General features: G+C 41.5%; 1 protein-coding gene across 1 annotated transcript in view; it reads left to right on the plus strand.

The window, feature by feature from the left end:
• Positions 1 to 12,410, plus strand: part of LOC136183179 (E3 ubiquitin-protein ligase TRIM39-like) — a 62,097-nt gene that overhangs the window by 5,787 nt on the left and 43,900 nt on the right. The gene's annotated exons all lie outside the window — the stretch shown is intronic.

The raw sequence follows: 12,410 nt of genomic DNA on the forward strand, positions 1-12,410 counted from the left end.
GAAAAAGTGGCGTTCACAAACTGCAGATAACCTGAACATCGTTAGCACCTTTAAGGAAGAAAGATCGACATGTTCCACATAAATAAATCATAAAGTCTGTCCTGTGTAAATGTGTCTCTGAGTCCTGACTGTCTACAATGAGGGAGAAGCTCGAGTCCCGCTGGCTGTGTTGTTGTCAGAGCCGTGTTTACATGGACGGGACGGCCGGCTCCTCCCCTTGTGTATAAAAGCTGTTTTAGTCAAGAACTAGAGAGAAGAAGAAGAACATACTCACTGATTATTTGGATGTTAGTAAGAGTTTTTAGATCACGCTCATTCTGTGTCAGTTTACATGAAATGTGAAGCTACGAGCTAACTAAAGAGCGCTAACATTAGCATGCTAACACAAGTGATTGCAGCTCGAGATAAGGACCATTTTAATTATGGTGCGTTCTTAATCAACAACTCCTTCATGTGAGCGTGAGGGGACGGGGGGGTTGGAGGTGTGTCTCTGGAGGAGGCGTGGCCTAACAGCAGTTTGTTTTGGTTTAATTCTGGAGCTCATGGGCGACATCTACTGGATCAAAAAAAGTTGCACATTCTTCCTTTAAGGTCAACCACACAGCTTCTGTTTCGTCTTTTACAAACCACAACATTTCTATGTGTTTTATTTAAAAGGCGAGCGCTCTAAAGTTATGGATATAACCACAACGGGAAAGTGACGCTTTAATCTGCAGCTCTTCACATTCACATGAAATTACTCAACATGTCAGTCAGTAAAATAAGGTCGACAGGGGACGTTTTTATGAGTTGCTTTTTAAAGTTCTTTGCAGAGATGTGTTATAAAATGACATCGAAGGCCCCGTGTCCACCTGGTGTTTTTTTTTTCTGAGCGCCAGCGTCTGAGATCGTTCTCAGGAGAAAGCAGCCGCCTTGAGAAAAATCAAACGCCAGCGTCTTTTTTCTGAGCGCTCCACCCGCTCCATCCGTCAAATTGAAAATCACTCAACTTTTCAGGAAGGCGCTGTTGAAGTCACCGGCGCTCTTTTCCAAACAGTAAGTGGACTCTCCTGTAGTCCACCGACACACGAGACGGCGGAGGTAACGGGCACGCACAATCACGTGAAACTCAAATGAGGTCTCACCCGATCAACGCGGCTCCTTTGAAATCTGAATGAATGAGGTGATGTCCCAGTGTGCGTGATTATTACTCGTCCATATTGTGGCGTGCGGCGTCTATGCTTGGTATTCCTTCAGGATCTGGCCGGCGATCACCAGCCTCTGGATCTCACTCGTGCCCTCGTAGATCTCTGTGATGCGAGCGTCGCGGTAGTGCCTCTCAGCGGGCATGTCTGACACGTAGCCCATCCCACCCAGAACCTGGATCGCCTGATGGAAAAGTGCAAAACACACCAAAAGTTAAAAACGTCCCGTCTCTTTCTGCACGCTTAACCGTCTGCGTGGTCGATTCTTCTTACCTGATGAGAGCAGAATGTGGCGGCTTCTGACGCGGCGAGTTTGGCCATGGCTGCTTCCTGCAGGAAAACACAAAAGAGGGTTCATGTCTGTTAAACTGGAGAAAAAAGACCAAGAGTAGAAAACTGTCTTTGGGTATCACATTTTGTGTTGCTTTCCCTTTAATTCTGTGTTTTATTAGTGCTTAGTGCTCATTGGTCCAGGAGCAATCCATCATAGCAGTCTCCAGTTATATTGTGTTTAGCGTTAGCTCCTCCCTCTTTTATAATGGCTTCTCAGTAGAATCGTTCTTTCTGGCCTTTCTCCTGGACCAAGTTAGATGTATAGACTGGTTACAAGTTTCCAGAGTGGTATTGTTTGCATCCTCGTGTGCGTCTCCCTGACAAGAAGTTAAGTTTTATCTATTTGTGCGTATTTAGGCAAGGCAAGTTTATTTATATAACATTTCAACAACAAGGCAATTCAAAGTGCTTCACACAAGACATCAAAAGCATCATGACAGAGGAAAGAAAATAAATATTAAAATAGAACATTAAAAAAATTAAATTAATCAAATTAAAGCAGCGGGACCTGATAAGTGTAGCGGTTTTCTGCAAAAAAAAACTTTGCAGCTGAGTTGGCTCCAGTATGGCAACCAATTTTTCAGTCTTCAGTTGACACACGAGGTCCCTATGTCATGGAAAACTTTGTACATAAAACCTTTACCTAAGATTCCATGTCCAAGGGATCATAAAGACTTCAGACCAATAGCTCTTACCTCAGTGATCATGAAATCTCTAGAAAGAATACTGCTCAAACATCTTGTTAGCAAAACAAATCACACACTTGATCCATACCAATTTGCTTATAAGCAAGGATGTGGAACAGAGGATGCTGTTGCCACTCTGGTCCATATCATCACCAAACATTTAGATAAGCCAAATACATTTGAAGAGCCCTCTTTCTAGACTTTTCATCAGCATTTAACACAATAAAAGCAGACATCTTAGTATCAAAAATGATTCAACACAAACTTAACCCCTACTTGACTCTTTGGTATGCTTCTTTTCTCACTCACAGAATCCAGTTTGTGAAGGTGAATAACACCCTTTCATCTGCTATCACAACTAATGTTGGCGCTCAGCTGTGCTTTTCACTTTTTATACAGATGACTGTCGGTCTGATACACAACACTCTGAAGTACTCTGACGATACAGCTCTGATTTCTCTGTTAAGTAACTCTAACAACCCTGGACTGCACCAACATGCTGTGAACAAAATGGTTATGTGGAGTGATAAACACGCTCTAAAGATCAAGGCAAAGAAAACAGAGGAAATTGTATTTGGTTCACCGTCTGATGCTCATAAAGCTCCTATTCTCATTCATGATGAAAAAATCAAGCAAGTGTCATCTTATAAATATCTGGGTATAATGATCGACCATCTGTTGTCCTGGGAAGATCACATCGACTACATCTGTAAAAAGACAAAACAAAGAATTTATTTCCTCCGCCGTCTGAGATCTTTTGGGGCGAGTCGACAGATTCTTCTTTTGTTCGTTACCTCTGTGATTCTAAGTGTCCTACAGTCCTGTAACACCTCATGGTATATGTGTCTGTCCACCACTCTGAAGTCTAAACTGCTCCAGCAGGTGAACATCTGCTCTAAGATTGTAGGCCAATCCATGCAAAGACTCGGCCTACAACAAAAGCATTTCAAGACTGGCTAACTGCATCGCCTCTGACCCTGACCACGCCCTGAACACGGAGTATGAACTGTTACCATCAAACCGGAGATACAGGGTCCCACGTTTTGATAAGGTCAGACTGAAACACTCTTTTGTTCACCAATCAATCCTAAAATTTAATGTGGAGCTGAATCCTCGACCAAAGCACGTTTAGGGACTCTGGGCATTTGCTTGGCGTTTGAGTGTTGTTTCAAATGTTTGTATCTTGAGTGTTGTGTTGTGTTTGAGTGTTGTTTCAAATGTTTGTATCTTGAGTGTTGTGTTGTGTTTGAGTGTTGTTTCAAATGTTTATATCTTGAGCGTTGTGTTGTGTTTGAGTGTTGTGTCAAATGTTTGTATCTTTGTTTCCTGTCTTAATTGTTGTGCCGCAAACGGAGCCGCTATGACGCAAGGCAAATTTCAGACTACGTCTGACAATAGAGTGTAAGTGCCATTTTTGCATTAATAAGTTTGATTATTATTGTTTGGATTATGATTTGCTAGAGCATAGCAGATGATATGTTTGTGTTTATCTTGGGAATATTTACTGAGATTATTCCTATTTTATTTTGAAGGTTTGTTGTGATTCTGTAAGACTTCCGTAGTCATGTTATCAGGAGACAGGAAGTGAAGTGTATTGTTATGTGTTACGCTGTCTAAGTAAAATAAACGAGTGACGGCGGAGCAACACGGTAGTTTTACCGTGGACACATGGGAACATGTGTGAAGCCAACTCAACGCGTAAAACAGTGTAATGTCGTCACTATAGAGTGGTTAAGAAAGAACTAAGGTTAAGAACATAAGATTTACTAAGAAGACCGAAGAAACCACTACATTAAGTAAAACTACCAGCTCACAAACTTGACGTCGGACGCCATGATGACGCAAGAACTGTACAAGACGGCACAAGAATAAATGTAAGATACTCAGCTTCTCGAGAAAATAAGACAACAAGGATGTTTGGTTTTACTACGATGACACTCATTATGAAAGCAGGCCGTGCTTTGTGTCATAGACCATCGTTCATGAACACTTGTTGAACTAGAAGTTGTGTAAAAGAGGCATCATGGCGGACGACGACGCGCAGGATCCCGGACCTGGCGCACAGAGCTGCAGTAGCAGGGCTGACCAGAAGAGGGCGCCAAAGTACACAGAAAAGGGTTTGGAAGAGTGCCTGAACAGGTACATTAATGCAAGACGATCTAAGCTCTCACAGCTAACAGCAAAAACAAATAAGATTAATGGACTTATGAAAGATAATGAGAGTCCAGACATTGTTGATGATCTCTTGAATGAATGCTCAAAACTACAGAATGAGTTTATTCATACAAATGATAATGTTCTGTTGCTGCTACCCGAAGAAGAAAAAGAGGCTGATCAAACATTTTGGTTCAAGCCAAAAATTGAGCAAGTTAATAAATTCATGCTTGAGGTTGAGGGATGGACATCTAATATAAGACAACAACACCAAGATGACGTGAATCCAGATGATAGTGTGTCTGTTGCTGATGCACCCTTAAAAACGACATTTGGATCATGTGTTGTACGAAGCACAGCCACAAGCAGTTCATCAAGATCATCCAGAGCTTCATCCATATCATCTGTACGTCGGAAGGAACAAGCAGAACGTGCCGCTTTACTTGCACGTGCAGCATCCTTGAAACAGAGACAAGTATTAGACTTTGAAGAATGCAAATTGAAGGCAAAAAGGGAACAACTTGAGATTGACACAGCTATTGCTGCTTCTACAGCCAAAATAAAAGTGTTGGAAAACTATGAATATGAAAGTTGTAAGAGTGGTGCAGTTGCTGATCCTGAAGTACGACTTTCAGTGAATCAGCCGCAAAGGAACCAGCTTCCAGAAACAAAGCTTGGACATTCAGAATGGTTAAAGGTAACTGATCATCAAATGAAACAAGAAAACCAGACACAGGAGAATGGCATCAATGATGACCCAGTAGATCTGTGTGAAGTGATGCTTCACTGAGATGTTAGTCAAACAACAGAGACTGTCACATTTGCCCCAAAGAGACATTCCTGTTTTCAGTGGAGATCCACTTGAGTTTAAATCGTTCATAAGAGCTCTTGACCATACAATTCAGGACAGAACAGATAGTGACAGTGATAGGTTATACTACCTTGAACAGTTTACCAGAGGTGAGCCCAGAGACTTGGTAAGAAGTTGTCAACACATGAGTCCTTATCAAGGCTATCATGAGGCAAGAAAGCTGTTGACTTATCACTATGGTAACGAGCTGAAAATTGCAACTTCCTACATGAACAGAGCATTCAACTGGCCACAGATTAAACCTGACGACGCCAAGGCTCTTCAGAGTTACTCCCTGTTTCTCACTGGATGTAACAACGCAATGCAAGACATCAACCAGCTTCAAGAAATTGAGAATCCCACTAATCTCAGAATCATTGTCTCCAAGTTACCTTACAAGATAAGAGAGAAGTGGAGAGTTTCTGCTTTTGACATTCAGGAGGCAACTGGACAAAGAGCAAAGTTTTCAGATCTAGTTAGATTCATAAGCAGACAAGGTAGAATAGCTGCTGATCCTATTTTTGGAGACATAAAGGATGCTGAGGATAAGGGAAAACCTTATGCAAACATGAAAACGACAAGAACATCTAGACCAAAGGGAAGTGCTTTTGCCACAAGTGTAGCACCTTCTGCAAATGAAAAGACACATGATCATGGTAAAAACTCGTACTCCTCTACATGTTACACAGGCTGTGCATTTCAGAAACCATGTGTGTACTGTGAAAAACAACATACATTGGCAGAATGTCACAAAATCAGAAATCAGCCTTACAAGGAAAAACTTGATTTTCTTAAAGGCAAAGGTTTGTGCTTTGGATGTTTGACATCAGGACATTTAAGTAAAGACTGTAGAAAAAGAGCTTCATGTGAGTTCTGTTCAAAGAAACACCCGAGCATGCTTCATTTCACAAAAGAAGAAGATAATGAAAAGGTTGACAGCAGTCAGAAAAACATCACAGAAAAGACAACAGCTGATGAATCAACACACATCTCAGGTGGGACCTGTGGAGCCACTGGGGCCGGAACAGACAGTCGTGTTTTGTCGATTGTTCCTGTGTGTGTCAAGTCAAAGAAAAGCAACAAGATAATAGAGACTTATGCATTCATGGATAATGGAAGCCAAGCCACATTCTGCTCCGAGGAGCTAATGAGGCAGCTTGACCTTGAAGGTAAGAAAACTCAGATCCTGCTTCGCACAATGGGCCAGGAAAAGTTAGAGACAAGCTACCATCTTACTGGATTAGAGGTGTGTGGTTTGAAAGAGAACATTTACATTGACTTACCCGAGATTTACACTCATAAAGACATTCCAGTTTCCAAGGAGAACATTCCAGTGCAAGAGGATTTGGAAAAGTGGCCACATCTTCATGGTATTCAGCTGCCACAGATTGATGCAGACATTGGTTTGTTAATAGGATGTGATGTGCACAAAGCTATGGAACCATGGGAAGTCATTCACAGTGAAGACAACGGTCCATATGCAGTTCGAACTGTCCTAGGCTGGGTAATTAATGGTCCTCTCAGGAGAGATGATTGCACTACTTCATCTGAAAGTGAACTCTGTGAGTTTCTGTGAATCGCATTTCTATTGCTAATGTAGAGAACCTCCTAGTGCAACAGTTCAACCATGATTTTCCTGAGAAAGCCTGTGAAGAAAAACAAGAAATGTCACGAGAAGATATTCAGTTCATGAACTCTGTTAATGAAACAGTGAAAAAGGTTGATGGACACTACAGTGTTGGTCTTCCTCTGAGAAACAAAGACACAAAAATGCCTGTTAACCGCAGTGTAGCTGTCCAGAGAGCAGAAAACCTGAAAAGGAAACTTGTCAAGAACAGAGACTTTCACAGAGAATATAAAGACTTCATGTCTGACCTGTTAAGCAAAGGCTACGCAGTTAAAGTATCGCATGAAAAGACTGTGATTGAAAATGAGAGAGTTTGGTATATACCTCATCACGGGGTGTATCATCCACAAAAAGGAAAACTTTGTGTAGTCTTCGACTGTGCAGCATCATATCAAGGCAAGTCACTGAACGGAGAACTATTGCAAGGTCCAGATCTGACCAACTCACTGGTTGGAGTGTTAACAAGATTTAGACATGACCGCATTGCTTTAATGTCAGGAATGGATGCGAGTACAACTCTGCTGTTAGTCATCCATTTTGTAAGATGAAATCCTCCACTCTCACACACTGTTGTTAAATCTTTGACCATAGCACATGCTTGTGTTTCACTTGACACCGATAAAAGACAATCGTCTACATAAAAGTTGTTCACAACAGCTTTTACTGCAGCAGGTGTCATCTTGTCTTTAGCATCTTCAGCTGTCTTTCTGAGCGCAAAGTTGGCACAGCTGGGGGAGGATGTTGCACCAAACAAATGCACAACCATCTTGTACTCTTGAAGAGGTTCATTTATGTTTCCATCTGGCCACCAGAGGAACCGCAGGAGCTCACTGTCTTCTGGTGGTACTCTTACTTGGTGATAAATCGCTTCTATGTCTGACACAGAAAGAGCAAAACAGGTTAAAGATTTAGATCTTAGTCATGATGCTTTACCTGATGAGAGAGTCCTAGGAGTCAACTGGTGTACTGAGACAGATGTTTTCAAGGTTAGGATAAATGCAAAGCAAACTCCTCAGACAAGACGTGGCATCCTCTCATTTGTAAGTGCCATATATGACCCTTTGGGATTCTTGTCACCTGTCATCCTTCCAGCAAAGATGATTCTGCAGGAGCTTTGTGGCAGAAAAGTCTCCTGGGATGAGGACATTCCCACTGAACTGGCTAAAAGAGCACAAATGTGGATTTCAGATCTTACAAAGCTTCATGGTTTCACAGTGGAGCGGTGTTTGAAACCGATTGGATTTGGAACAATCACATCAGCACAATTGCATAATTTTGCTGATGCCAGCGAGAAAGGTTATGGTGTTGTTACCTACCTTCGAATAACCAATGAGAAAGGAGAAACTCACTGTTCATTCATCATCAGCAAGGCCAGAGTTTCGCCACTCAAGCAAACAACAATTCCGAGGCTGGAGTTAACAGCAGCTGCTGTTGCTGTTAAAATAGACCGGCTCATGAGAAAGGAGCTGCAAATGCAGCTTGAAGATTCTGTGTTTTGGTCTGACAGCACCACTGTGTTGAGATATATTGCCAGTGAAAGTGTTAGATTTAAAACCTTTGTTGCAAACAGAGTGTCGCTCATCAGAGACAACACAAAGACAAGTCAATGGATGTATGTATGTTCTGAGCTGAACCCAGCTGACCATGCATCACGAGGTATGAATGCAGACAAGTTCATAGAGTGTCAAAACTGGATTTGTGGACCAGAGTTTTTGTTAAAGGACAACAGACATTGGCCAGTTTCACCGGACATGAGAGAAATACAAAAGGATGATGTGGAAGTTAAAGCAGCAGTGATTGTGAATGCTACAAATGTGCATGAGAATCTGCTTAACAAGTTTATCTGTCATTATTCAGACTGGAACTGTTTAAAGAAGGCAGTATCCTGGATGATGAAGTTCAAACAGTTGCTTCACAAGCTGAACACACATCGCAAGCTTCTATTCTCACAAGCAAGTGATGAAGTGAGTCTGGAAAAGAAAACTGAAATGGTTGCAAGTCAAATGCAGAAGTTCAGGTCAACTATTAAAGGGTCTCTTCTCACTGTTGAAGATGTTGCAAAGGGAGAAGTTGAGATAATCAAACTTTGTCAAAGTCAAAGCTTCAGTGATGAACTTGAGTCTCTTCAGAAAGGTAACAAGCTTAAAAGAAACAGTCACATTGTAAAGCTTGATCCTGTTGTGCAAGATGGGATGTTAAGAGTTGGAGGAAGATTGCATCAGTCTTCACTGCCGGCAGATGTAAAGCATCCTGTGATCCTGCCTAAAGATCATCATGTTTCTACGTTGATCCTCAGACACATTCACCAAGAAACAGGACACAGTGGAAGAAACTACATGTTGTCAAGACTGAGAGAAAGATTTTGGATTCCACAAGCAGACTCAGCTGTGAGAAAAATACTGTCCAAGTGTGTTGCATGCAGAAAGACTTCAGCGAAACCAGGTGAGCAAAGAATGGCAAGTTTGCCTCCAGATCGACTGATTCCTGACAAGCCTCCGTTCACAAATGTGGGCATAGACTATTTTGGGCCATTTGAGGTCAAACAAGGGAGGAGTAGAGTCAAAAGATACGGTGTTTTGTTCACATGTCTTACTGTTCGAGCAATTCACATAGAAGTTGCCCATTCACTTGATACTGACTCGTGCATAAATGCATTTAGAAGGTTTATAGCAAGGAGAGGTCAAGTATCTGTTATGAGATCAGATAATGGTACTAACCTGGTTGGAGCAGAAAAAGAAATGCGTGAAGCGATCAAAGGTTGGAATCATTCAAAAATAACAGAGACATTAACGCAGAAAGGCATTACCTGGATGTTTAACCCACCAGCGGGTTCACATTTTGGTGGCGTCTGGGAGAGACAGATTCGTTCTGTGAGGAAAATTCTTACCCAGATCCTGAAACAGCAACCACTTGAAGATGATGAACGCCTCCGCACATTGTTTTGTGAAGTCGAAGCAATTGTCAACAGCAGGCCGATAACAAGAGTCTCTAATGATCCAAACGATTTAGAGGCACTTACACCTAACCATCTGCTTCTTCTTAAGAGACAACCAGTACTACCTCCTGGAGTGTTTCAGAAGGAGGACTTGTATGTGAAGAGAAGGTGGAAACAGGTACAATACCTGACAGACATTTTTTGGAAGCGATGGACTAAGGAGTACTTGCCGCTTCTACAAGAGAGACAGAAGTGGTTAGTACCCAGAAGAAACCTGAAATCAGGAGATGTTGTTCTTATTGTGGATGAGAGCGCACCCAGAGGTTCCTGGTTGATGGCAAAAGTTGAAAGGACAGTTTCTGACTCAAACGGACTTGTCAGACGTGCATTTGTTAAAACTAAAACTAATGTTTTGGAAAGGCCAATAGATAAGTTATGTCTGTTGCTTGAAATGGATGAATAAGTTAAGTTCATTGTGTTAAGTGATATGCTTGTGTTTAAAGTGTGAGACTTAGCGTGAGTAACATATTACATTTGAGTGAATTTTTGAGTTCTACGAAAAGTGAATTTGACATTTGTAGTTGTTTAGCAGTGATGACTATATGTTATGTTAAACAAGTCAGTCAAATTATTCCCGATCTGAAGTTAAATGTCACTTTAATGTTTGAGATATAATTGTTATGCTTTGCAGTAACAATTAGGGGCCGGAATGTAAGTGCCATTTTTGCATTAATAAATTTGATTATTATTGTTTGGATTATGATTTGCTAGAGCATAGCAGATGATATGTTTGTGTTTATCTTGGGAATATTTACTGAGATTATTCCTATTTTATTTTGAAGGTTTGTTGTGATTCTGTAAGATTTCCGTAGTCATGTGATCAGGAGACAGGAAGTGAAGTGTATTGTTATGTGTTACGCTGTCTAAGTAAAATAAACGAGTGACGGTGGAGCAACACGGTAGTTTTACCGTGGACACATGGGAACATGTGTGAAGCCAACTCAACGCGTAAAACAGTGTAATGTCGTCACTATAGAGTGGTTAAGAAAGAACTCAGTTTAAGAACATAAGATTTACTAAGAAGACCGAAGAAACCACTACAAGAGTATTATCTATCTATCTATCTATTACAAGAATAAAAGAGGAGCGATAATCATAACTAAAAGAGAAATATGACAGTGTGCCACCAGTTAACTTTTTTGTTGACATTCATTGAGCTAATTGTAGTTTACTTCATGTTCAAATCTAATCTGACTTTGCAATAGGCTGAAAGGAGAGCACCTGAATTAGTTTTGCTTCAAAGTCAAATAAATAGTTTTAAAATAAATAAAAAAGTAACTCTAAGTAAACTCTCTTTCTAAATCCCTTGATGTTCTGTAAAATTTGCCTAAAATACTGGAAACATTTTAACGGCCCGGCCCGTCAGAACCGAACCGTGACCAAAAAACTGAGGTACGTATTGAACCGTGGGCTGACTGTATTGTAGCATCCCTAGTTTGTGTGTGTGTGTGTGTGTGTGTGTGTGTGTGTGTGTGTGTGTGTGTGTGTGTGTGTGTGTGTGTGCGTGTGTCTGTGTCTCTGTGTCTCTGTGTGTGTGGTGTGTCTGTGTGTGTGTGTGTGTGTGTTTGTGTGTGTGTGTGTGTGTGTGTGTGTGTGTGTGTGTATGTGTGTGTGTGTGTGTGTGGTGTATGTGTGTGTGTGTGTGATGAAGGTAATAAAGTAAGTTGGGACACTAGTCTGTTGCTTTTGTATTGGGTCTTGTTGTGGTTTTAACAGTCATACAATCATTTCCCTATAAAAATACTACCATGCTTTTATTGTGAAGCATGGTAAAAATACTACCATGCTTTTATTGTGAAGCACGGTAAAAATACTACCATGCTTTTATTGTGAAGGACGGACATCAAACTTTCCTCCTCGTGCAGAGAGCAACACAGTTAGCAAACCTCGTAACTAACAGGCAACTAAAATAACACTAATATTAACACGGGAAAGAATTAGCACTAGGTAGGCTAAGCACAAACATGTAATGAATTCGACATGACTCTTCTTCAACTACTGTGTGGCTCCAACTAATCCGGGGGACAGTTAGCGAGCATGTCGGGGCCGTGACGTCAGCTAATTAGCATATAGTGGGTTTTTTTCAGCCAAGGGAGCTCAGCTCCACCATTGTAACTGCAGCCTACATCCCCCCTGATGCCGATGCAAAAGCTGCTATGAAGAAACTTTACATCGCTATCAGTAAACAACAGACTGCTCACCCGGAGGCTGCATTTATAGTTGCAGGTGATTTTAATCACTCAAACTTAAAGACAGTGCTCCCTAAATTTCACCAGCATGTTTCCTGCAATACAAGAGGAAACAAAACTCTGGACCATGTTTACACAAACATCGCAAGAGCCTACACCACGACCCCCCTCCCCCACCTGGGACAGTCAGACCACCTTTCTTTGTTCCTCATCCCCAAGTACTCCCCACTCATCCAACGTGTGAAGCCATCAGTGACAACGATTAAAGTGTGGCCAGCGGGGACAGACTCTGTACTTCAGGACAAGTTCCATCACACTGACTGGAGTATGTTTGCTTCTCAGGCTACCTTGGGCTCTCACACAGACATTGACACCTACACTTCTTCTGTGCT

Source organism: Labrus bergylta, chromosome 17 (assembly GCF_963930695.1).
Source record: "Labrus bergylta chromosome 17, fLabBer1.1, whole genome shotgun sequence".
NCBI classification, from domain to species: domain Eukaryota; kingdom Metazoa; phylum Chordata; class Actinopteri; order Labriformes; family Labridae; genus Labrus; species Labrus bergylta.